We start from the raw sequence: 27,722 nt of genomic DNA, 5'->3' as shown, positions 1-27,722 counted from the left end.
ATTTTCATTTCTTTGCTTTGTATATATGTTATACTATACAATAAAAAAAATTTTTTTTAAAGTCAACTGCTCTCCTAATACTAGCAATAAACAATTGGAATCTGAAACTAAAACCATAATGCTGGGCGGTGGCAGGAACCTGCAACCCTGTGGATATAGGCTCTGCAACCTGGGGCATCGGGTGGAGTTAAGCCACGCAGGTCCCAGTGCGTGCAGAGCTCTGGAGGCAAATGAAAAGAAAACAAGGCCCGCCAACCTAAAATATCTTTCCTTGGGACTTTTGGACTTTCAGCCTACCAGATGGGTTGTAACAATGAGTTATTCTAGGATTGTAAAAGAGGAGTGACTTCATTAGCTATCTTCTACTGCAGTGGTTATCGTTGAATTTATGAAAATAATGGCCTACATTTTACTAGTCTACAAAAACAGCAAATGTAGTCTAAGAGCACTGAATCAAGTGCTGCATGAGGAAATTCCTAATCTAGCTTAAACTTGTTATTCCCTCTGAGATATATACTTTTCAGAATAATTTACTCTATGTGGCACTGTCAAATCTAGATATAGTTACTTTTCAGGTCACATATAGACTGAAAATTCTTACATTTCTCTGTCTGTGCTTAGGACAAACTTAGGAGTATACCAGTGGCTCTCCCTACTAATTCTGCATTTTTTTTTTTTGTTCAGTGGCCTTCAGATTCTCAAGCATTTCATTCTAAAGACCTCTCAGCTGGCTCTCAATACGTAGGACTCATGGCAGTTCTCACAGTATGTTTTTCAAGTGGCTTTGTGGGGGTTTTACTTTGAGAAAATTTTAAAAGAAGCCAAACAATCAGTGTGGATAAGAAACAATCAGCTGGGTTTCTTTGGGAGTATATTTGGATTAACAGGTGTATACCTTTTATCTATACATAAAACCTATACATAATAGGTTTTATGCTAGAGAACTGGTATCAAAGAACTTTTTTTTTCAGGGATATTATCGACTGACTTGGATAGCAGTAATTTTTCAGGTTTTAATAGAAACAAAACAATCAGTGTGGATAAGAAACATTCAGCTTGGTTTCTCTGGGATATATTTGGATTAATGGGTGTATACATTTATGACAGAGAACTGGTATCAAAGAATGTTTTTTTTTTTCGGGAATATAACCTACTGATGAAGACAGCAGTAATTCTTCTGGTCTTGGAGAGCTTGTAATAGATGCTGTTATTATGTATATAGATATTTTTAAATGATTTGCAACTTCATTACCCATATTATTAATACTGATATCCTACTTTTGGCTACAAGACTTTGTGCCAACCAGTGTCTTTTTCCTTGGCACCATTTGTGCAGTAACAGTTACTTTCATATGGTTATGATCCTAAACCTGCTGGAAATCCCATTAAAGAATAGCAGTATACTACTTTAAACTAGCTTTTCAAAATAGTACACTAGAAATCTTGACATTAATCATGCACAGATGATTTCTATAGATTCTAGGAAGACATCATCATGCCAAATCTGATTATACTGTTCAAATGGTTTGAAATTATAAAAGTTTAAGGAAAATCATATGTAGGTATATATATATAAAATAACATATAATTATAAAATAATTATTACATCTAAAAAGCAAAACTTGAAAGTATTTCCAGGGGTCAGAATACTTAACTTAGAGGAAAGCTGAAATCTGAGTTTAAAGAGATTTTACCTCTTTAATTGTAGCAGAAATATCCTGTGCATTCTTTGCAAGAGCACACAAATGTCAGATATCAATTTTGCAAATCAGATATATTTAATCATTAAATGTTTAATCTTACACTTTTTGTTCAGATAATCACAGAGAATATTCAAAATCTGAAAATTTTAATTACTTAAAAAGCTGTGAAGAAAGACGTATATATGATTTGCAAAAACATTTTTATGTATCTGGAATTCTTATATTTATACAAAGGATTACTAAACAAAGAACTGCTAAATGTTACTTGTTAAACTACATAAAAATTGATGAAGCAACATTCTGGTTCGGCTTACAAGGAAATAATATTCATATTTAAATATAAAACAGAGAGACACACACCTGTTTCTCTATATACATTTTATGACTTTCTAGTGCTTCAAACTACTGAAAGAAATCTACTTGCTCCAGGGGCTTTTAAACTAATTAAGTTTTGTCTTTTATCTCCTAATTGTATTTTTTTTTGTAAATCAGATAAATCTTTAATATTACTTTAAATTAAAGATGTGTTAATTTCTATTAACATTTTAAAATGTAAAAAATAAAAAAATCATGACATTTAGATTAGCACCAAAAATGAATAATTAGGTATAAATGTAATAAAATATGTACAAGATCTACATGAGGAAAACAACAAAACTGATGAAAGAAATCAAAGAAAATCTAAATAAATAGGTATTTCTTGTTCGTGGATGGGAAGTTTCAATGTTAGTCAGATGTCAATTCTCCTCAACTTGATCTATAGATTCAATGCAACCTCAATCAAAACACCAGTAAGTTACCTTCTGGATATCAACAAACTAATTCTATAGTTTATATGGAAAGTAAAAGACTGAGAATAACCTATACACTACTGAGGAACAACAAAGTTGGAGGACTGACACTTTAAGACTCATCATAAAGTTACAGTGATCAAGACAATGTGTATTAGCAAAAGAATAGACAAATCAATGAAACAGAATAGAGAGCTCAGAAACAGACCCATACAAAACTGATTTTTGACAACGGCGCAAAGTCAATTCAATAGAGAAAGTCTTTTCAATAAATGGTGCTAAAACAATTGGACATGTACATTAAAAAAATGAATCTACACAAAGACTTTACAACTTTCACAAAAATTAACTCAAAATAGACCTAAGAGGCGGGCCGCGGTGGCTCAGCGGGCAAGAGTGCTTGCCTGCTATGCCGGAGGACCTCGGTTCGATTCCCGGCCCCAGCCCATGTAAAAAACAAACAAACAAAATATAATAAAACAAGAAAATGTTTAAAGATGTTTCCCTTTCTTCCTCCTTTCCTTCCTTCTATCCTTCCTTCCTTCTCTGTCTTTCTTTAAAAAAAAAAAAAAAAAAAAATAGACCTAAGAGGATGGAGCATTTGAATTGCAAAAAGAAACAGAAACTATCGGGAAAAGAATGGAAAAATTTGAACAGGGTATCAGGAAACTCAAGGACAATATGAACCGCACAAATATATGTGTTGTGGGTGTCCCAGAAGGAGAAGAGAAAGGAAAAGGTGGAGAAAAACTAATGGAAGAAATTATCACTGAAAATTTCCCAACTCTTATGAAAGACCTAAAATTACAGATCCAAGAAGTGCAGCGCACCCCAAAGAGATTAGACCCAAATAGGCGTTCCCCAAGACACTTACTAGTTAGAATGTCAGAGGTCAAAGAGAAAGAGAGGATCTTGAAAGCAGCAAGAGAAAAACAATCCATCACATACAAGGGAAACCCAATAGACTATGTGTAGATTTCTCAGCAGAAACCATGGAAGCTAGAAGACAGTGGGATGATATATTTAAATTACTAAAAGAGGAAAACTGCCAACCAGGACTTCTATATCCAGCGAAATTGTCCTTCAAAAATGAGGGAGAAATTAAAACATTTTCAGACAAAAAGTCACTGAGATAATTTGTGACCAAGAGACCAGCTCTGCAAGAAATACTAAAGGGAGCACTAGAGTCAGATACAAAAAGACAGAAGAGAGAGGTACGGAGAAGAGTGTAGAAAGAAGGAAAATCAGATATGATATATATATTGCAAAAGGCAAAATGGTAGAGGAAAGCATTACCCAAACAGTAATAACACTAAATGTTAATGGACTGAATTTCCCAATCAAAAGACATAGACTGGCAGAATGTCTTAAAAAACAGGATCCTTCTATATGCTGTCTACAGGAAACACATCTTAGACCCAAAGATAAACATAGGTTGAAAGTGAAAGGGTGGGAAAAGATATTTCATGCAAATAACAACCAGAAAAGAGCAGGAGTGGCTATACTAATATCCAACAAATTAGACTTCAAATGTAAAACAGTTAAAAGAGACAAAGAAGGATACTATCTACTAATAAAAGGAACAATTAAACAAGAAGACATAACAATCATAAATATTTACACACCGAACCAGAATGCCCCAAAATACATGAGGAATACACTGCAAACACTGAAAAGGGAAATAGACACATCTACCATAATAGTTGGAGACTTCAATTCACCACTCTCATCAATGGACAGAACATCTAGACAGAGGATCAATAAAGAATTAGAGAATCTGAATATCACTATAAATGAGCTAGACTTAACAGACATTTATAGGACATTACATCCCACAACAGCAGGATACACCTTTTTCTCAAGTGCTCATGGATCATTCTCAAAGACAGACCATATGCTGGGTCACAAAGCATGTCTTAACAAATTTAAAAAGATTGAAATCACACACAACACTTTCTCGGATCATAAAGGAATGAAGTTGGAAATCAGTAATAGGCAGAGTGCCAGAAAATTCACAAATACGTGGAGGCTCAACAACACACTCTTAAACAACGAGTGGGTCAAAGAAGAAATTATAAGAGAAATTAGTAAATACCTCGAGGCGAATGAAAATGAAAACACAACATATCAAAACTTATGGGACGCAGCAAAGGTAGTGCTAAGAGGGAAATTTATTGCCCTAAATGCCAATATCAGAAAAGAAGAAAAGGCAAAAATGCAGGAATTAACTGTCCACTTGGAAGAACTGGAGAAAGAACAGCAAACTAATCCCAAAGCAAGCAAAAGGAAAGAAATAACAAAGATTAGAGCAGAAATAAGTGAAATTGAAAACATGAAAACAATAGAGAAAATCAATAAGACCAGAGTTGGTTTTATGAGAAAATCAATAAGATTGATGGGCCCTTAGCAAGATTGACAAAAAGAAGAAGAGAGAGGATGCAAATAAATAAGATCAGAAATGGAAGAGGAGATATAACTACTGACCTCACAGAAATAAAGGAGGTAATAACAGGATATTATGAACAACTTTAAGCTAATAAATACAACAATTTAGATGAAATGGACAGGTTCCTGGAAAGACACGAACAACCAACTTTGACTCAAGAAGACATAGATGACCTCAACAAACCAATCACAAGTAAAGAAATTGAATTAATCATTCAAAAGTTTCCTAAAAAGAAAAGTCCAGGACCAGACAGCTTCACATGTGAATTCTACCAAACATTCCAGAAAGAATTAGTACCAACTCTCCTCAAACTCTTCAAAAAAATCGAAGTGGAGGGAAAACTACCTAATTCATTCTATGAAGCCAACATCACCCTCATACCAAAACAAGGCAAAGATATTACAAAAAAAGAAAACTACAGACCAATCTCTCTAATGAATATAGATGCAAAAATCCTCAATAAAATTCTAGCAAATCGTATCCAACAAAACAGTAAAAGAATTATACATCATGACCAAGTAGGATTCATCCCAGGTATGCAAGGATGGTTCAACATAAGAAAATCAATTAATGTAATACACCATATCAACAAATCAAAGCAGAAAAATCACGATCATCTCAATTGATGCAGAGAAGGCATTTGACAAGATTCAACATCCTTTCCTGTTAAAAACACTTCAAAAGATAGGAATACAAGGGAACTTCCTTAAAATGATAGAGGGAATATATGAAAAACCCACAGCTAATATCATCCTCAATGGGGAAAAATTAAAAACTTTCCCCCTAAGATCAGGAACAAGACAAGGATGTCCACTATCACCACTATTATTCAACATTGTGTTGGAGATTCTAGCCAAAGCAATTAGACAAGAAAAAGAAATACAAGGCATCAAAATTGGAAAGGAAGAAGTAAAACTATCACTGTTTGCAGACGATATGATACTATACGTCGAAAACCCGGAAAAATCCGCAACAAAACTACTAGAGCTAATAAATGAGTACAGCAAAGTAGCAGGTTACAAGATCAACATTCAAAAATCTGTAGCATTTCTATACACTAGTAATGAACAAGTCGAGGGGGAAATCAAGAAATGAATCCCATTTACAATCGCAACTAAAAGAATAAAATACCTAGGAATAAATTTAACTAAAGAGACAAAAAACCTATATAAAGAAAACTACAAAAAACTGCTAAAAGAAATCACAGAAGACTTAAATAGATGGAAGGGCATACCGTGTTCATGGATTGGAAGACTAAATATAGTTAAGATGTCAATCCTACCTAAACTGATCTACAGATTCAATGCAATACCAATCAAAATCCCAACAACTTATTTTTCAGAATTAGAAAAACCAATAAGCAAATTTATCTGGAAGGGCAGGTTGCCCCGAATTGCTAAAAACATCTTGAGGAAAAAAAATGAAGCTGGAGGTCTCGTGCTGCCAAACTTTAAGGCATATTATGAAGCCACAGTGGTCAAAACAGCATGGTATTGGCATAAAGATAGATATATCGACCAATGGAATCGAATAGAGTGCTCAGATATAGACCCTCTCATCTATGGACATTTGATCTTTGATAAGGCAGTCAAGCCAACTCACCTGGGACAGAACAGTCTCTTCAATAAATGGTGTCTAGAGAACTGGATATCCATATGCAAAAGAATGAAAGAAGACCCATATCTCACACCCTATACAGAAGTAAACTCAAAATGGATCAAAGATCTAAACATTAGGTCTAAGACCATAAAACAGTTAGAGGAAAATGTAGGGAAATATCTTATGAAACTTACAATTGGAGGCAGTTTTATGGACCTTAAATCTAAAGCAAGAGCACTGAAGAAGGAAATAAATAAATGGGAGCTCCTCAAAATTAAACTCTGTTGTGAATCAAAGAACTTCATCAAGAAATTACAAAGACAGTCTACACAACGGGGATAATATTTGGAAATGACATATCAGATAAAGGTCTAGTATCCAGAATTTATAAAGAGATTGTTCAACTCAACAACAAAAAGACAAACAACCCAATTACAAAATGGGAAAAAGACTTGAACAGACACCTACCAGAAGAGGAAATACGGATGGCCTAGAGGCACATGAAGAGATGCTCAATGTCCCTGGCCATTAGAGAAATGCAAATCAAAACCACAATGAGATATCATCTCACACCCACCAGAATGGCCATTATCAACAAAACAGAAAATGACAAGTGCTGGAGAGGATGCGGAGAAAGAGGCACACTTATCCACTGTTGGTGGGAATGTCAAATGGTGCAACCACTGTGGAAGGCTGTTTGGCGGTTCCTCAAAAAGCTGAATATAGAATTGCCATACAACCCAGCAATACCATTGCTAGGTATCTACTCAAAGGACTTGAGGGCAAAGACACAAACGGACATTTGCACACCAATGTTTATAGCAGCGTTATTTACAATTGCAAAGAGATGGAAACAGCCAAAATGTCCATCAACAGAAGAATGGCTAAACAAACTGTGGTATATACATATGATGGAATATTATGCAGCTTTAAGACAAGATAAACTTATGAAGCATGTAATAACATGGATGGACCTAGAGAACATTATGCTGAGTGAGTCCAGCCAAAAACTAAAGGACAAATACTGTATGGTCCCACTGATGTGAACAGACATTCGAGAATAAACTTAGAATATGTCATTGGTAACAGAGACCAGCAGGAGTTAGAAACAGGGTAAGATAATGGGTAATTGGAGCTGAAGGGATACAGACTGTGCAACAGGACTAGATACAAAAACTCCAAAATGGACAGCACAATAATACCTAAGTGTAAAGTAATCATGTTAAAACACTGAATGAAGCTGCATCAGAGCTATAGGTTTTTTTTGTTTTGTTTTGTTTTACTATTATTATTACTTTTATTTCTTTTCTCTATATTAACATTCTATATCTTTTTCTGTTGTGTTGCTAGTTCCTCTAAACCCATGCAAATGTACTAAGAAATGATGATCATGCATCTATGTGATGATGTTAAGAATTACTGATTGCATATGTAGAATGGTATGATTTCTAAATGTTGGGTTAATTTCTTTATTTTACATTAATTAATGAAAAAAAAAAGACCTAAATGTAAAGAACAAAACCATAAAACTTTTAGAACATAACACAGAAGAAAATCTAGGTGGCCTTGGTCTGGCAATGACGTCTTAGATACAGCACCAAAAGTATGATCCATGAAAGAAATGGATTTCATTAAAATTAAAAAGTGCTGCTCTATGAAAAACATTGTTCAGAGAAGGAAAAGACAAGTTGCATACTAGTAGAAAATATTTGCAAAACATATCAAACAAAGATCCTGGATCCAAAATATACTTAAAGAACTCTTAAAGTTCAACAAATTAACAAATAGACACAAGACCTGAAAGGACCAAAGGCATACAGTTGGCAAATAAACATATGAAAAGGTACTTAACATCATATGTCATTACAGAGTTGCAAAAGAAAACAAGATACCACTACACAACTATTAAAATGACTAAAATCCGAAAACACTGACAATACCAAAAGCTGGTGGGAATCCAAAAAACTATGGCCACTTTGGAAGACACTTTGGTAGCTTCTTACAAAGCTAAATATTGGTGTAACATTCAATCCAGTAACTGAGCTCTTAGGTATTTACCCAAATGAGTTGAAAACTTATGTCCACGCAAAAACCTGCACATGAATGTTTATAGCAGTTTTATTCATAATCGCTAAAATTTGGAAGCAATCAAGAAGTCCTTAAATAGCTGAATGGATAAATAAACTAGTATATCTATACAATAGATTATTCAGCAATAAAGAGAAACTTGCTATCAAGTCATGAAAACATACACAGAAACCTTAAATATATAGTGATAAATGAAAGCCAGTCTGAAAAGATTATACACTATGATTCCATATGACATTATGGAAAAGGCCAAACTATAGAGACTTTAAAAAGATCATTGTTTGCCAAGGGTTCAGAAGACAATGAGGGATGAATAGGTGGAGCACAGAGGACTGTTAGGTCAGTGAAACTATTTTGTATTATACCATAATGGTGGACACATGACCTTATGTATTTATCAAATCCATAGGATTCTATAAAACAAATGATACCTATTATAAACTATGGATTTTAGTTAATAATAAAGCATCAATACTGGTTCATCAACTGTGACAGATGTAGCAGACTAATGCAAGATGTTAACAGGGGAAATTTAGGGATGGGTAAGAATACTGTTTCTCTGCACTATATATATATTTAATAATATACATATGAATATATAAATAAAATATATATATTTTTAATAATGTGAAATGTAACATATATACAAAAAAGTAATAAATTTCAAAGTACATTGTAACTAGTAGTTATAGAACAGATTTCAGAGTTTGGTATAGGTTACAGTTCTACAATTTTAGGTTTTTCCTACTAGTCCTCCAAGACACTAGAGACTAAAAGAAATACAACATAATGATCAGCATACTCTTTTGTTAAATCCTATCTTCTCCGTTATAACTCCTTCTCCTTTGTTCTTTCTCCCAATCTTTAGGTGTATTTGGACTATATGCATTCTAACTATTTCATATTGAAAAGGGCTGTTGATAATATGGGAGATGGAAGAAGTTGAAGTTCCAGAGAGGCTGGCCCCTCTGGGTTTCAGGACTTGTCTGACCTAGCAACCCATCTGGAGATTGTAAGTTTCTGGAAATCTGCATATTTTTTTCTGTTAACCTAAAACGGCTCTAAAAATGACCTCTGATTAAAATGTTTTTAGCATAACTCTTACCTATTAATACGTAAAACTGGCTTTTTTTCTTTTAGCTGACAATGAAGCTGGAAATAGCATTAACATCACTTACTACCTTTCAGGTTACAAATATGTCTAAGAAATATGTCTTTTCAGTCAGCTCATGTTTTAGTAGGGGAGCCAGATATATAAGATATATATACAAGCCAGATATATAATCATATAAATAATCTATAGAAATGCACAGAGAGTGACTGACTGCATGAGGAAACTAGAAAAACTCTTAACCAAGGAGATAACTTTTGAACTGGTTCTTGAAAAAACAGTAAGAGTTCACTAGACAGAAATAATGGGGAAAAAAATTCCAATTTAGAAACTAGCAGAGAAAAGATATAAAAGAATGGAGGGAAAAGAAAACTTTGGATTTGTCAGGGTTACAGTGAGTCAGAATTTGCAGTGGTGAAAGTACAAAGAGAAGTGGTAAGAAATGAGGCAGGCTAGAATTAGGAGTGTAAATGCTCATAAATCCACTCCAAAAGAACCTGATCCTCAAAGCACAAAGAAGTGCTTTAGATAAATGTAGTGGTAGCATGAAGAATGGACTGGAAGGAAGATGAGAAACAGCAAAAGTCCAAGTCTGAAGCTGTTAGTTTATAACCTGGTCATTCCCAGAAACTTTGAGTATTTATGTGATAACTGAGACTGATTTAGAGCTCTGAAACTATGAGCCAGCAGCACCCTGTACAGGAATTGTTTAAACAGCTGAAAAAATGATCAGACTTCAACTAGACACATGAATGAAGAGGATCTGGATAGGACGAAGGTAAATCAGAATGCAGGGTGAAGAATGATACCACGCATATTTTAACTTCAACTTCTGCATACGACCTAAGGGTGATATGCTTATTTTTGGTGTAAAATTTATATTTAGGGTAATGCATTTCTTAATTTAATTTGTATGGTCAGTTTAGTTGAACACCATAAGCACATGGAATCTTTAACAGGGCGTGAGATTTTGTTGGTTTGTGCAGGTCAGTGTAATGCCCCAATAAATCCAGAGTAATTTCAGCAGTGAAGAAGTATTTGCAGAGTCGCCTTGGAAGACTAGGGAGACAGGAGGGATATTCAACATCCCCATTTGGAGAATTTCTGATAGTCTTGCAAGCAATGGGAACAATCAATCAACAGGTTGAGCACTCGATCTTGGGTTTCACCTCTATGAAACTTATTTCTGCAAAGGAGAAGCTAAGCCTAGTGATAATTATGCCTAAGAGTCACCCTCAGAGAACCTCTTTTTGTTGTTCAGATGTGGCCTCTCTCCCTAAGCCAACTCAGCAGATGAACTCACTGCCTCTCCCCTCTATGTGGGACATGACTCCTAAGGGTGTAAATCTCCCTGGCAACATGGGACCTGACTCCAAGTGATAAGTCAGGGTCCGGCATCAAGGGATTGAGAAAGCCTTCTGGGCCAAAGGGGGGAAGAGAGAAATGAGACAAAATCAAGTTTCCATGGCTGAAAGATTTCAAACAGAGTTGAGAGGTTATCCTGGAGGTTATTCTTATGTATTATATAGGTATCCCTTTTTAGTTTATGCTGTATTGGAGAGGCTGGAGGGAAGTTCTTAAAACTGCTGAGGTGTGTTCCAGTAGCCTGGATTGTTGAAGATGACTGTATAAAGATATAAGTTTTACAATGCAACTGTGTGATTGTGAAAACCTTGTGTCTGATGCTCCTTTTATCCAGGGTATGGCAGATGAATAAAAAAAATGGATAAAAATAAATTAAAAATAGCGGGGACAAAGGGTAAAATAAATTCAGTAGATGGAAATACTAGCGGTCAATGAGAGGGAGGGGTAAGGGATATGGTATGTACGAGTTTTGTTCTTTTTTTTTTTCATTTCTTTTTCTGGAATGATGCAAAGTTCTAAAAAATTATTATGGTGATGAATACACAACTATGTGATGATATTGTAAGCCACTGATTGTATACCTTACATGGAATGTATGTGTGTGAAGATTTATCAATAAAAATCTTTTTTTTTAAAAGTCCTAGTCTGAGATGAAAAGTTGTACAAAAAAGAGTGTAACAAGGAGGATGGAACAGAAGGTAGAAAGTACATAATCTAATGAATTAAAAGATTTTTTCAAAAAGTACAGCCTAGTGCTGGCAAAGACAAAGGTTGCTAGGAATGGTAAAAACTGATACTGATTTCCTATAGGACAACCTGATAGACCTTATCAAAGGTCTTAAAAATGTACATACTTTTTGATTAAATAAACCTCTAATAAAATATGAATAAATGAAAGCATATCAAGAAAGATGTTCAGTGAAGGGTTATTTAAAGCAAAACGCCTAAACTATCCAACATTGTGAATTATTATGTCTATGGGGCTGTGGGATACTAGGCAGACATGAAATTGAAATTTACATAAAAATATCACCTCAAGTTTCACAGCACCCAAGTAACAAATTTATTTACCTAAGTACCACCAAGCCATGATGAAACATTTCATGTATGTATTATAAATCTAATCTAGATTCACTTTATTTAATAGTAAACATGTAAAACAAAACAACCCGTATCTGCATTCTTTCACTTCATCTTATATTCTTAGGATATATACCTCCAAATATTACATGTATTAAAATCCTTTTTACCTAAATAACAATTCTTTTATAATAGTCCTCTTCAAAAATATTTCCTTCCAACAAGCAAAAAATGTTTATTTGGTACAAAATTTATACTTTGACTACTGCTTTTCCTAATCTAACTTATGTGGACAACTTAATTGAACACCATAGTACTTGGAACCTTGCTTAGGGCATGAGATTTTGTAGGTCTGTCCAGAGTGATACCCAGATAAATCCCAAAACAATTTGAACAGTGAACAGGGAGGTATTTGCAGAGTTCCCTAGGGGGAATGGTAAGAAAGGGGGAAAATTCAACTTCCCCAAGTGGAGAATTCTTATTCTCACAGGGAGGGCAGACAACCAAAGAATAGGCCAAGCCTCCAATCTTGGGGTTTGTTCACACGAAATTTAATCCCGCAAAGGATAGGTTAAGCCTACTTAAAATTAGGCCTAAGAGTCACCTCCAAGAGAACCTCTTCTGTTGCTCAGTTGTGGCTTCTCTCTCTCAGCTGACACAGCAAGCAAACTCACTGCCCTCCCCCCTCTCTACGTGGGACATGACTCCCAGGGGTGTGGACCTTCCTGGCAATGTGGGACAGAAATCCTAGAATGAGCTGGAACTCAGCATCAAGGGACTGAGAAAATCTTCTCGACCAAAAGGGGGAAGAGCAAAATGAGACAAAATAAAGCATCAATGGCTGAGAGATTCCAAACAGAGTCAAGAGGTTATCCTGGAGGTTATTCCTATGCATTAAATAGACATCACCTGTTGTTCTAATTTGCTAGCTGCTGGAATGCAATATACCAGAGTCAGAATGGTTTTTAAAAAGGGGAATTTAATAAGTTGCTAGTTTATAGTTCTAAGGCCGAGAAAATGCCCAATTAAAACAAGTCTATAGAAATGTCCAATCAAAGGCATCCAGGGAAAGATACCTAGGTTCAATAAGGCCGATGATATTCAGGATTTCTCTCTCATCTGGAAAGGAACATGGTGAACACAGTCACAGTTTCTCTCTCGGCTGGAAGGGTACATGGTGAGCAAGGCATCATCTGCTACTTTCTCTCCTGGCTTCCTGTTTCATGAAGCACCCCGGGAGGTGTTTTCCTTCTTCATCTCCAAAGGTCACTGGCTTGTGGGCTCTCTGTTCTCATGGCTATGTTGTTCTTCTCTGCTCTCTCTGAATCTTCATTCTCCAAAATGTTTCCTCTTTTATAGGACTCCAATAAACCAATCAAGACCCACCCAAATGGGTGGAGACATGTCATCACCTAATCCAATTTAACAACCACTCTTGACTAAATCACATCATCCAGGGAGATGATCTGATTACAGTTTCAAACATACAGTATTGAATAGGGATTCTTTTACCTTTATGAAATGGGATTTTGATTAAAACATGGCTTTTGTAGGGGGCATACATCCTTTCAAACTAGCACATCTGTTTAGTTAAGGTGTAATGGAGAGACTGGAGGGAACTGCCTGAAAATGTGGAGCTGTGCTCCAGTAGCCACTGTTCTTGAAGATACTTGTATGATATGGCTGTCGCAGTGTGACTGTGTGGTTGTGAGAGCCTTGTGTCTGATGATCCTTTTGTCTACCTTATCGACAGACAAGTAAAATATATGGATTAAAAATAAATAAATAATAGGGGAACAAATGTTAAAATAAATTTAGTAGATTGAAATGCTGGTGATTGGTGAAGGGGAGGGGTAAGGGGTATGGTATGTATGAATTTTTTCATACACATCATTGATTATATAACAAGCACAGAATGATCATATGATAAGAATGTTTGTGTTTCTATGTGGTTATGATTCATAAATTTAAAAATAAATAAATTAAAAGCTAAAAAATTTCCTTTCATACCCTCTAAAATAATTTAACTTTTTTTACCGTATACTATAATATAAATACAAAATAAATAAAGGAAAAAGCAATACTTTTCAAAGCACACTTCAACAAGTAGTTACAGAACAGATCCCAGAATCTGTCATGGGCTACTATTTCCATCATCTCAGATTATTCCTTCCAGCTGCTCCAAAACACTAGAAGCTAGAAAGAATATTAATTTAGTAATTCAGCAGCCATACTCATTTGTTAAATCCCATTTTCTCTGTTATACCTCCTCCTTCCCCTTTAATCCTTCTTCCAATCTATAGGATCTTGAGCAACACCTTCTGACTTTTTCATGTTGAGAAGGGGTGTCTACACTAAAGGACAGGGCATGTGATTAATTGATAATTCTGGAGAGGCAGGTCCCTCAGAGCTTCAGGATTTATCTCACCTAGGAACCCTCTGGGAATTATATGTACCAGGAAGAAAAACCTAGTGCATGAAACCTTTACAGAGTCTCAGTGTGAGCCCTAGGTATTCGTTTTATTTTTTTTTTATTAATTAAAAAAACTTAACAAACAAACAAAAATATTAACATATCATTCCATTCTATACCTCGGTGTTCTTAAGAGTCAACAGGAGTGAAGCTGATTAGGGTTTAGCAATCCATAGCAATTAGCACAATCTAACTGAAACCTGGATAAGAGTAGCCTACAGAATAGCTTTTTGATTCCATCTGATCTCTCTTGGCACTGATGCCTTATTTTATTACATGCATTTTTCCCCTTTTGGTTAGGAAGGCATTCTGGATTCCATGGTGCCAGAGCCAGGCTCACCCCTGAGAGAGAGAGAGAGAGAGAGAGAGAGAGAGAGAGAGAGAGAGAGAGAGAAAATCCAGGGCTTGGCCTATTTTCTTGGGAGTCCCCAATGGTTGAGAGGGTACCCAAGGTTTACCAGATTGGAGAGTTTAACAGTTCTGTGTATATATATATATATATTTTTTTTTTTTTCCACTAGTACTTTTTAATTATGAGCCCACCATAGTCTGAGATGTATCCTGGACAATAATCTAAAAGAATTTTGAAAAACTAGGTAGTTCCTGGCATATTTTTAAATTGATATCCAAAATTTTTAATCACATATCTAAACAGTTGCAAAGAATCAAATTTCCAATCTACTATAAATATTAGCATGTTAAAATAAAACCCTCACATAACTTTAAGTGTATTCAATGGAATCAAACCAATATAGTAATTTAATAATCACCATTACCTATTGTTCTCTTCTTTTTTTTTACACAGGCAGGCACCAGGAATCAAACCCAGATCTCTGGCATAACAGGAGAGAACTCTGCCTGTTCAGCCACCATGGCTTGCCCACTATTATCTCTTTTTAAAAATACAAATAAGTTCTTCTTTAACAGTCAGAAATGTATATCATTTCTTTACCCCCTGGATTATGTATCTTATTTTTATATCCCCTAATGTAACAATTTAGGCTTGAAATTCTTTCATCACATTCCTCAGAAACAAAATATATATATATAAATGGAAATTTTAAAAACACTATTTCTTATATAAAGCTTTATGTGTAAATAGTTTATAATGGAAGAGTGAACAACATAATTATTGCATACAATTAACGAAAGTAGCAAAAATATATTATAAATCATTAAAAACATAAAATATTTTAACACATCTCTCAAATAGATGGATGAGTTTCATTTTAAAAAATTATTTTCTATATCCATGGATGAATATTATATATTGCTATCATGAAAGAGTTCAGCACCAATTCTACTTTTTTAAGGAAATACAAACATTAAAAAACATTGTTCTCACAAATGAATACATATGAACAAAAATATATTTATTATAATAGTATACATTAATGCTTTGAATTCCTTCTACATTTTATATACTAAAATTCACACAGTGTTCTATCATTAATAATTATTTTTAATGATCTGACAACTCACTTATATCCTCCTTCAATATAGTAGAGGTAAAAGAAATTGGAAACTATTGGAACAACCAAAAGAAATTTTTTTACAATCTTCATAATCATTCATGCTCTCAGTTTCTAGGAAATACATTAAAAAGGCTTTTTTACCAATACTTTTTAAGTATACCTGTTAATCCATCACTTAGAGGTGACTTCTATATTCTGAAACATTCAGAAATGGATGGGAAAAAATTCTTTAATTGTTAATTTGCTGGAATAATGGCAACGTTCTTTGTTTTTGTTTTTTTTTTTTTTTGTCCTTCTTTATCTTTACATAGCCTAGGCCCTGAAATTCTGCACAAAACAGTCAAATACATTCTGGGTTCTAAATGGCTATGTAATGATTTAATTACCTACCAGAGGGAAGCCAAACAGGAAATATTTGTCACAAAAATAAAAACCAGAAAAGAAAGCTTTCCTGGCTAGGAGAGCAAAAATGACTAGCAGTGCCTGTAAGGGGTTCTGAGTCTGAAAATTTCTAAAATGCATTCATGTTTATTCTAAAAACATGAAAGAAAAAAATAATAGCATGTGTCAATATTATCCAACGTGTAATCAGGGCTTACATTTTAAGAACAAATACCTACTCAGATCAATATTAGTAGACAACAAGGGTTATCTAGGATTATAATTTCTCTGAACCAATTTTCCAGAATCCAAGCTCTGTAACCCCTTACCTTCCTTGAATTTCCCCCAAATGTTTAATTACCCGTAACTCTTTCTGATCAGATTTGATAGGAATCATCAGCTCAGTCACTCTTTGTGCTACCTCACCTATCTTTAATAGAATACCTTTAATAGATTTCCCTACCTAGTTGTTCAAACTTAAAATGCTAGGTGATCATTTCAAGAATAAAACTAGAATCAGACTCAGACATAATGACTTTAAAATAATTATGATTAATGCCACCAGGTCTAGTGGGAAATGGGGATAGCCATGTAATAAACAATAAGGGAATTTTAGCAGAGAGACGGAAACTATAAGTCAAAAGCAAATGCTAGAAATAAAAAAATAGAATTATCAGAACGAAGAAGTCCTTCAATAGGCTCATTAGTAGACTCTACATAAATTAGAAAAGAACTAATGAACTTGAATATATAGCAAGAGAAATTAACCAAACTGAAGAACAAAGCAAAATTTTAAAAGTGAGAGGAAAAAAAAAAAGCAAAACATCCAAGAGCTGTGGAATTATATCAAACTGTCTAACATCTTTGAAACAGAGTCCGAGAGTGAGAAGGGAAAAATGGGAAAAGGAAAATATTTGAGTTAATGGCCCAAAGTTTTCCAAAAGTAATTAAAAAAAAAATCAAATCACATATCCAAGAAGTTTTCAATGCAGGATAAATATATATGTTTTTTTAATAAGACAAAGAGAAATCACATTCTAGTTCACACCATAGAAGTACAAATATTAAGAGAAAATTGTAAAGGCAGCCAGCCAGGAAAAAAAGAAAAAGACACATGATATACAGAGAGACACATAATATACAGAGAGACAAAGACAAGAAGTATACTTGCTAGAAACTATGCAAGGTACAAGGCAATGGGACTGGTATCTTTAAAGGACCAGGGACAACACTCAATGCAGAATACCTTATCCAAGAATCTCTTCCACAAATAAAGGCAAAATAAAGATTTTTTCAGACAAAATAAAAATAAAAACCTGAGAGAGAACTGTTCCCAGTAGACTTTCATCAAAAGAAGCATTAAAGGAAGTACTTCAGGGAGCAGGACTTTAATATCAGATTGCGATTTCCAACGACACAGAAATAAACTGTGCTGGCCATCGTTAAAAGTAAAGTAAGGGGACTTCCGGGCCAAGATCGCGGCCTAACAATGTGTGCATTTTAGTTGGTCCTCCAGAACAACAACTACATGACCAGAAACAGTAGAGAACAGCTCCTGGGGCCACGTCAGTGACTGGACACACAGCATACACCCGTCTGGACCAGCTGGACCGGCTGCGAGCCCCTCCCCAGAATTGTGAATTCCCCAGACTGTGGTGCCAGGCACCGCTCCCCCACAGGTTGCTTCCCAGAGGGGAAAGGAAAGAGGCTTTACCAGCAGCAGGGGCTGAGCCCAACCAAATGCCAATTGTGGAATTAATTAACAAATTCTGACTATAAAAATAGGCCCCCAGCTCAGGGGAACCTGGTCAAAGCAGAGGTTGCTTATCTTTGCCCCAGCACTACGAGGGCAGGGCTGACGGAAAAAGAAAAAAGAAGGAAACAGGTTTTTGGAGCTGTGTTTCTAAAAAGGCTTGACTGCCTTTGGATACAGCAGCAGGGCTTACCAGTCTGCAACTGCCCCAAGCATAGGGAGAAACAAGCTCGTTTGAGGGACTGTCTGGAGCCTGTGCCTTACCCAGGGGAGGGGTGAAGACCAACTCAGGTGGAATCCCTCCCTCAAGGAATCCAGACACCAGGGCTTGGTAATTTGAAGCCATTAAAACCACTCTACAACCTCTCCTCTGTCTCAACCATGCCCCCAGCAGGGAGAGTCTGCCAAAGTTAAAAGTACTGCATCATCTTATGCTGGTGGGACATGCACCAGACAAGCACCACATACTGGGCAGGATAAGAACAGAGCCCAGAGACTTCACAGGAAAGTCTTTCAACCTGTTGGGTCTCACCCTCAGGGAAACCCAACGCAGGTGACTCCTTCCTCCTGATAGAAGGCCAGTTTGGTCTGGGAAAATCCGGCTGGGGTCTATAACACCTAAGTAGACCATCCTAAGGGTGGGGGGAAAAATGCATCATATAAGCACGGCAAGAAACAAGAAAATAAGAATTGAAAAATTCTCCTCTCTTAAACAAAACTTAAGCTAGAGGTCCAGATAAAACTGAACTGAATGTCAAAGAACAGATAGACAACAAATTCATCCAGCAAGAAAACCCTAGGTAAAAGAAGTACAAGCAAGCTCCAGAATTAACTAATTAAGGTAAGTAAATGCCTAGATGCCAGCAAAAAATAACGCTAGGAAAATTGAAGATATGGCCCAGTCAAAGGAAAAAACCAATAATTTAAATGAGATACAGGAGCTGAAACAATTAATTCAGAATATACTAACAGACATGGAAAACATCATCAAAACCAAATCAATGAACTGAGGGAGGATAGAAAGAAGGGAAGGAATGAACAAAAAGAAGAAATCGAAAGTCTTAAAAAAACAAATCACAGAACTTATGGGAATGAAACACACAGTAGAAAAGACAAAAAAAAAATGGAAACCTACAATGGTAGATTTCGAGAGGCAGAACATAGGATTAGTGAACTGGAGGACGGAACATCTGAAATCCGGCAAGAAAAAGAAAATATTAGGAAAAAAATGGAAAAATATGAGCAGGGACTCAGGGAATTGAAAGACAATATGAAGCGTACGAATATACTTGCTGTGGGTGTCCCAGAAGGAGAAGAGAAGGGAAAAGGAGGAGAAAAACTAATGGAGGAAATTATCACTGAAAATTTCCCAACTCTTATGAAAGACTTAAAATTACAGATCCAAGAAGTGCAGAGTACTCCAAAGAGAATAGATCCAAATAGACGTACTCCAAGGCATTTACTAATCAGATGTGTCAGAGGTCAAAGAGAAAGAGAGAATCTTGAAAGCAGCAAGAGAAAAGTAATCCATCACATACAAAGGAAACCCAATAAGATATGTGTAGATTCCTCAGCAGAAACTATGGAGGCGAGAAGACAGTGGGATGATATATTTAAATTATTAAGAGAGTAAAATTGCCAACCAAGAATTCTATAGCCAGCAAAATTGTCCCTCAAAAATGAGGGAGAAATTAAAACATTGTCAGACAAAAAAATCACCAAGAGAATTTGTGACCAAGAGACCAGCTCTGCAAGAAATACTAAAGGGAGCACTAGAGACAGATACGAAAAGACAGAAGAGAGATAGGTGGAGAAGAGTGTAGAAAGGAAGACTGAGGAAAGGTAAAAAGAAGGAAAATTAGATATGACATATAAAATCCAGAAGGCAAAATAGTAGAAGAAAGTACTACACGTGCAGTAATAACACTAAATGTTAATGGATTAAACTCCCCAATCAAAAGACATAGACTGGCAGAATGCATTGAAAAACAGGACCCATCTATATGCTGTCTCTACTCAAAGGACATGAGGGCAAGGACACAAACGGACATTTGCACACCAATGTTTATAGCGCCATTATTTACAATTACCAAGAGATGGAAACAGCCAAAATGTCCATCACCAGACGAGTGGCTAAAGAAACTGTGGCATACATATACGATGGAATATTATACAGCTGTAAGACGGAATAAAGTTATGAAGTATGTAACAACATGAATGGACCTTAAGGGCATTATGCTGAGTGTGATTAGCCAAAGACAAAAGGACAAATACTGTATAGTCTCACTGATATGAACTGACATTAGAGAATAAACTTGGAATATTTCGTTGGTAACAGAGACCATCAGGAGATAGAAACAGGGTAAGATATTGGGTAATTGGAGCTGAAGGGACACAGACTGTGCAACAGGACTGAATATAAAAACTCAGAAATGGACAGCACAATACTACCTAACTGTAATACAATTATGTTAAAACACTGAATGAAACTGAGTGTGAGAATGATAGAGGGAGGAGCGCTGGGGGCATAAATGTAATCACAAAGAAAGATAGACGATAAAGATTGAGATGGTATAATCTAGGAATTCCTAGAGTATATAATGATAGTGACTAAATGTGCAAATTTAAAAAATGTTTTTGCATGAGGAAGAACAAAGGAATGTCATTACTGCAGGGTGCTGAAAATAGATGGTAATTAATATTTTAAAATTTCAACCTATGTGTGAGACTAAAGCACAAAAGTGTTTATTTCGTACAAAATTTATATTTTGACTAGTGCATCTCCTAATATACCTTATGTAGATAGTTGGTTGAACAACACAAGTACATGGAACCTTGGGTAGGACATGAGATTTTGTTGGTTTGTCCAGAGTGATGTCCCGATGAATCTCAGAGTGATTTCATCAGTGAGTAAAAAAGTATTTACAAAGTCCCCTTTGGGGAATGGTGAGAACCAGGGAAAATTCAGCCTCCCCAAGTTGAATTCTTGTTATTCTCATAAGCAGTGTGGACAACCAAAGCTATAGGCTGAGGCCCCAGTCTTGGGGTTTCTTCATATGAAACTTAACCACACAAAGGATAGTCCAAGCCTACTTAAAATTAGGCCTAACAGTCACCCCCAAGAGAACCTCTTGTTGCTTAGATGTGGCCTCTCCAGCCAACACAACAAGCAAACTCACCACCCTTCCCCTGTCTACGTAGGACGTGACTCCCAGGGGTGTGGACCTTCCTGGCAACGTTGGACAAAAAGCCTAGAATGAGCTGAGACTCAGCATGAAGGAATTGAGAAAAACTCTAGAATCAGTTGAGACCCAGCATCAAGGGACTGAGAAAACCTTCTCGACCAAAAGGGAGAAGAGTGAAATCAGACAAAATGTCATTGGCTCAGAGATTCCAGAGTCGAGAGCTTATCCCGGATGTTATTCTTACACTTTAAATAGATAGCACCTTGTTATCTAAGATGTAATGGAGAAGCTGGAGGGAACTGCCTGAAAATGTAGAGCTATGTTCCAGTAGCCATGTTTCTTGATGATGATTGTATAATGATATAGCTTTCACAGTGTGATTGTGTGATTGTGAAAAACTTGTATGTGATGCTCCTTTTATCTACCTTGTCAACAGATGAGTAGAACATATGGAATAAAAATAAATAACAGGGGGAACAAATGTTAAAATAAATTTAGTTTGAAATGCTAGTGATAAATGAAAGGGAGGGGTAAGGGGTATGGTATGTAAAAAATTTTTTTTTCTGTTTTCGTTTTTTCTGTTGTCTTTTTATTTCTTTTTCTGAATTGATGCAAATGTTCTAAGAAATGATCATGATGATGAATATGCAACTATGTGATGATATTGTGAATTACTGATTATATATGTAGAACGGAATGAACATATACAAAGAATGTTTGTGTTTCTTTCTGTAATTGTTTTTTTTAATTAAATTTTTTAAGAAAATTAAAAAAAACTAAATGTGAAGGACTTGCTTTTTCTTACTTTAAATTGCTTTAAAGGTTAACTTTTTCTAAAACAATAATAGTAAGATGCATAGTTTAGAACATGTAAAAGTAAAATGTTTAAAAACATTATAGCATAAAGGATGGGAGAGAGGAATTGCAAGTACTCTATTGTAAGGTTCTTATTCTAATATAAATTTGAAGGTAGACTGTGATAAATCAAAAAAGTTTATTTAATTCTACAGCAATCACTAAAAAAAGTTTTTAATTATAACTATTAAGCCAAGAGGGGAGATAAAATGGAATCATAAAAAATATTCAATTATCCAAAGACGGGAGAAAAAGTTAAAGAAAGAACAAAACAGATGTTACAAAGAGAAGGCAACCAATATGAAAGATTTAAACCCAATCATATGGATAATTACATTAAATGTATATGGCCTAGAAATAATACGTTTCTTCATATTGACCCTGTATCCAATCACCTTGCTAAATTTATATATTAATTCTAGTAGTTCCATAGCAAATGTATCTTACATATAATAATGTAATATTTGGGTATGAAAAAAATTTTTCTTTTACTTTTAAAAGCCATATACCAATTTTAACTTGCCTTACTTCACAAATACAGACCTACAAGGGAAGTGTACAAAAGTGTTGAAAGTGGATATCCTTGTTCATCATTGTACTCTGAAGTTTTGTGTAGTGTTTTCCCTCTAATCAAATTACAAAATGTGACAAATGTGACTTCCTATTTTCAGTGTTTCTAATATTTTTAATCAAAATAGAAGCCGGATATTATAATGATTTTTCTGCAAATATTCAGGCTACCATATAATTGCTCTCCTTTTTCTATTAAGGTTGTGATTGGGTGGATAGATTTTTGAATGTTAAGCCATATGGAATTCTAAAATAAATCCAAATATGTTACAAAAAAATACATATAGCAACAGGTAACAAAAAGATTACAGGGCTTTGGGCTGCACGGGTGGTTCAGTGGTAGAATGCTCGCCTTTCATGCAGGAAATCCAGATTTGATTCCTGGTCATGTACCCCCCCCAAAAAAGATTACAGGGCAGGACGGGCTATGGTGGCTCAGTGGCAGAATTCTCGCCTGCCATGATGGAAACCCAGGTTCAATTCCTGGTGCTTGCCCATGCAAAAAATAATAATAATAATAAGATTGCAGGGCAAAAGATACATTTAAAGGCCAGGAAGTAGAGTTTAACAGCATCATTAAAATCTTAAACAAAGAAGAAAGCATACCAGATAGAATCAGTTTTGTTACTTCAATGCTTACTTGAATGTCCAATAAACATTTAAGAAAATTGAAGACTACTTTAGAAAATAAGTACAATGGAAGAAATCTGTACCATAATTTCAAGTAATTGAGAAAACATTAGATATGCCTGATTTCCTTCAACAAACTGGTAACATTAGATTCAAAGATGGATAATAATATACAAACTCAGAGAACCAAAGTCGAGAACATGGTTTATGAGACTGGGGTCTATTGTAAAGAGTCCTAGATTTAAGCTCTTACAGCAGTCACATATATTCAGGAGTTGTAACTGTTATTTCTAAATTCTGAGATACTGAGTTATATAAATAACCTGGACACTCCCTGAAACTTCAGGTATTTAAATGACACCTGAGACTCAGAATTACATCAGTGAAGCTATGAAAGTCAGCCTTACCCCATTCAGCAACTGTTAAAAAATGCTAAACAATTTGATCAGACTTCATAGAGATATGAAGCTGAGCTGGATAGGACTAAGATAAATCAGAATATGGGGCAAAGGATGACATGGTTCATATTTTCAAACTTCAACATCTGTGCAAGACCAAAGGATGTTTATTTGGTGCAAAATTTATATTTTCGGTAGCACATTATGTAATTCAACTTGCATGGTCAGGTTACCTGAATACGACAATTACATGGAATCCTGAATAGGGTGTGAGATCTTGTTGGTTTGTACAGGTTAGTGTGATGCCCTGATATATCCTATAGTAATCTTGGCAGAGAATAAACAAGTATTTGCAAAGTTCCCTTGGGGGACTGGGGAGAAAGGAGGAATGTTTCATTTTCCCTATCTGCAAAATTCCTGACATTCTCGTAAGCAGTGGGGACAACCGAATCAATAGGCTGAGCCCTCAATCTTGTAGCTCACCCCTATGAAGTGTATCCCTGCAAAAGAGAAGCTGAGCCTACTTGTACTGATGCCTAAGAGTCATCCCTAGAGCACCTCTTTTGTTGTTCAGATGTAGCCTCTCTCTCTAAGCCAACCTGGCAGGTGAACTCAATGCCCTACTCCCTATGTGGGACATGATTCCCAGGGACGTAAACCTCCCTGGCAATGTGGGACATGACTCCCAGGGATGAGCCGGGGCCTGGCATCAAGGGATTGAGAAAACCTTCTTGACCAAAAGGGGGAAGAGAGAAATGAAACAAAAGAAAGTTTCCATGGCTGAGAGATTTCAAACAAAGTCAAGAGGTTATCCTTGAGGTTATTCTTATGCCTTATATAGATATCCCTCTTTAGTTTATAATGTATTAGAGTGCCTAGAGGGAAGTATCTGAAACTGTTGAACTATGTTTCAGTAGCCTTGATTCTTAAAGAAGACTGTATAACTATATACCTTTTATATTGTGACTGGGTGGTTGTGAAAACCTTGTGCTTGATGTTCCTTTTATCCAAGGTATGAGCAGATGAGTTAAAATAAGGATAAAAAACTAAGTAATGGGGTGAATAAAGGGTAAAAAACTGGGTAGTTGAAATGATAGTAGTCAACGAAGGGGTAAGGGATATGAGTTTTTTCTTTTTACTTTTTATTTCATTTTCTGGAGTGATTCAAATGCTCTAAAAATGATAATGATGATGAATACATAACTACGTGATGAAAAAAAGGATATTATTGGGTGGAACATATGAAAATACTGGTATATCAACTGTAGCTTTATATCAATGTTAAATTTCTTGAATTTGATAACTGCACTTACAATGCATAAGTGAATTTCCTTGTTTGTAGGAAATGTTCAAGGCAGTATTAAGTGTTCAAAGAGCATGATGTACCACAGCTTCTACTCAAGTGTTTAGAAAATGTATTGATAAATAGAGAGACAAACAGATCAACAGATAAGATAAATAAATTGAATGATATGGTAAAATGTTGAAATTCATGGATCTGGGGTACCTGGGGGAGAAGGGAATGTTACAGTTCTTGGGTAGGGGGGAATGGTATTAGTTTTCTAACAGTTCTGTAAATTTGGAATTATTTCAAAATGAAATTTGACAAAATAAAAAATTTAAAAAGATGTATGATCATCATTTCTTAGTACATTTTAGAAAAAGAAATAGCAAGACAACAGAAAAAGAAATAAAATGATAATATAGAGAAAAAAATAAAAATAAAAATAAAAAGTACAAAAATATATATAAAAAAACAAACAAACAAAAATTTTAAAAGAGATGGAGGAGGAAATAAGAATGGTCGGTATACGGTAACAAGAAGCAAGGAGGACACCTATCCTCCACTCTAGGCTCTGTAGTATATAAGCATTGAAGGAGAAAAACAACCATCACTTAAGCGGTCTGCAGGAGAAGCAGTATCTTTAGGGGAGGCAGGAATCCATTAAAGCAAGGCAATAAAGGGAACACTTGGTGAAGAGTTAAAGATTTAGGGGATTTTTTAATGACAAAACTCCAGGGAGGGCATATAGAAAGGTTTCATGAGTTGAGGATGGGTGGAAGAAGGGGATAGAGAATAGCAAATATAAATATAGGGAAGGAAAAGCGATCTTGGAGTCTTGGGTTTTTGGTAGTAGCCAAAACAAACAGGAAAAAATAAAGTCCTGGCAGATTCAAGGCTGAGAGGGGTAATCAAATTTTGAGTGTTGGTAGACAGGACAGATTAGGTGCCTGGGATTGTCTTTTGACCCCTATCAATGGGAGAAAGGAGCTCTCCTGAAAATCCTTCCTGTTTAGTCTTTTTCTTAATTGATTTTTCCATGACATTTGAAATTGTGGCTAGCATCTTTCTTGAAATACTTAAAATTATTTTCTCTTCCCACTCTTTCTGGCTTCTCTTCCTACCTCATTCTACCATCCTTTCTCTTCCATTGGCTTCTTTTCTTCTATTAACACTTAATATTCTGTGGTTCAATCCTGGTTTTCTTTTCATTTAACTTAAAAATCTCATGCTCCCTAGGTGTTCTTATTTATATCAACATTTTAGCCATTGCCTACTTCAATTGCGCACCTATCCCTAGATAGTTAGTGGGTGCTTCAATGAAAAACATGTCCAAGAACCAAACAATATCTCTTTATCCAAACTTACTATTCCTTCTCTAATATAATAGGATAATAGAAAATTTTTTAACATCTCAGAATTTGGCTGACATGAAGTTCCGAAGCTGAGAACTACAAATGGTAATCGAAAGAGAGGGATATGACCTCCATGTCAGACTTACTAGAAGATAGAATCCTATCACTTATCTCCTGACTATTAAAAAAAAAAACCACAACAACTGAAATAGAAGGGAATTCACAAGCATAGAGAATGCTAGGGCTTTACACCTGCATGAGAACAAGGCAGAGATGCTCTAAGTCTGGAAAGACTGGGTAATAACGACAAGAAGAGAAAACTGACATCTCAATCTTTGGCCGGCAACTCTGAGACAGAGAAATTCTTAAGGCCATCTTGGTTCAGCCATCAGAATTTAATGAAGGATGACTTCTTGGAAGACCCTGAGACATATCACCAGGAGTTTAGGGCATCTGTGAAACTGGCTACAGCCTGGAGAATTCTGAAATAGGATGTCAGATGGAGCTTCACAATAGCAGAGCAAGGAATGAGAACAGCAGCCAGGTAAGCTGTGCTTCTACTGGGCTCTAAAGGTTTCCCACCAGCCAAGTAGATGCTACAGTAAGTCTTAAGGCATCTTGGTGGGACCCTACCAAAGACATACGCCTACTGGAGTAAGAGAACTCAGCAGTAACAGGCTACAGGGTAGACTATAGGATGCAAAAGCTAAGGAGATTGCAAAAGGTAGCTGGAGTGTGCACCATACCCATGGCAGAGAACTGGGCAATGGGGATGGATATACCCACAGGGCGCCTCCAGAAACCATCTTAAAACATACAACTCTAAAGATCATATTTGGATACTTGCCACATAAGGGGTACCTGCAGCTGGATTACAACTGCCCCTGTGATATAAAACACTGTCCTTCTTCACTACTCTTCATTTTCATCAGAAGCCAAAAGCAGAAAGGTGGAAGAAGAGTGAAGAAACTGAAGACACTCTTCTCCATGGCAGGTTCCTCAGCTAGGAACAGGTCTGAGTTGAAGGAAAGAGAAGCTTTAAATTGGATATAAGTTTCTGACATGCAGCTAGACTTTTCATACCTATAAATCTTAATCATTAAAATAAGGTTTGTTCTTATAGTTAAAAGTAGCCTCTTTCTAAGAGGTAGGGAAGGAAGACAGAAAATGGTATGGCTAAAA

The 27,722-nt window shown here is 35.7% G+C and overlaps 1 protein-coding gene and 1 pseudogene across 10 annotated transcripts in view; one reads left to right on the top strand and one right to left on the bottom strand.

Annotated features, from left to right (window-relative positions):
• Nucleotides 1–27,722, bottom strand: part of LIN54 (lin-54 DREAM MuvB core complex component) — a 126,246-nt gene that overhangs the window by 38,351 nt on the left and 60,173 nt on the right. The window lies entirely within an intron of this gene.
• LOC143668532 (UDP-N-acetylglucosamine transporter pseudogene) lies at nt 119–925 on the top strand (annotated as a pseudogene).

The sequence above is a fragment of the Tamandua tetradactyla genome, chromosome 24 (assembly GCF_023851605.1).
Source record: "Tamandua tetradactyla isolate mTamTet1 chromosome 24, mTamTet1.pri, whole genome shotgun sequence".
NCBI classification, from domain to species: domain Eukaryota; kingdom Metazoa; phylum Chordata; class Mammalia; order Pilosa; family Myrmecophagidae; genus Tamandua; species Tamandua tetradactyla.
Note: the sequence above shows the minus strand (reverse complement) of the source record. Positions and strands in the feature narration are given on the sequence as shown.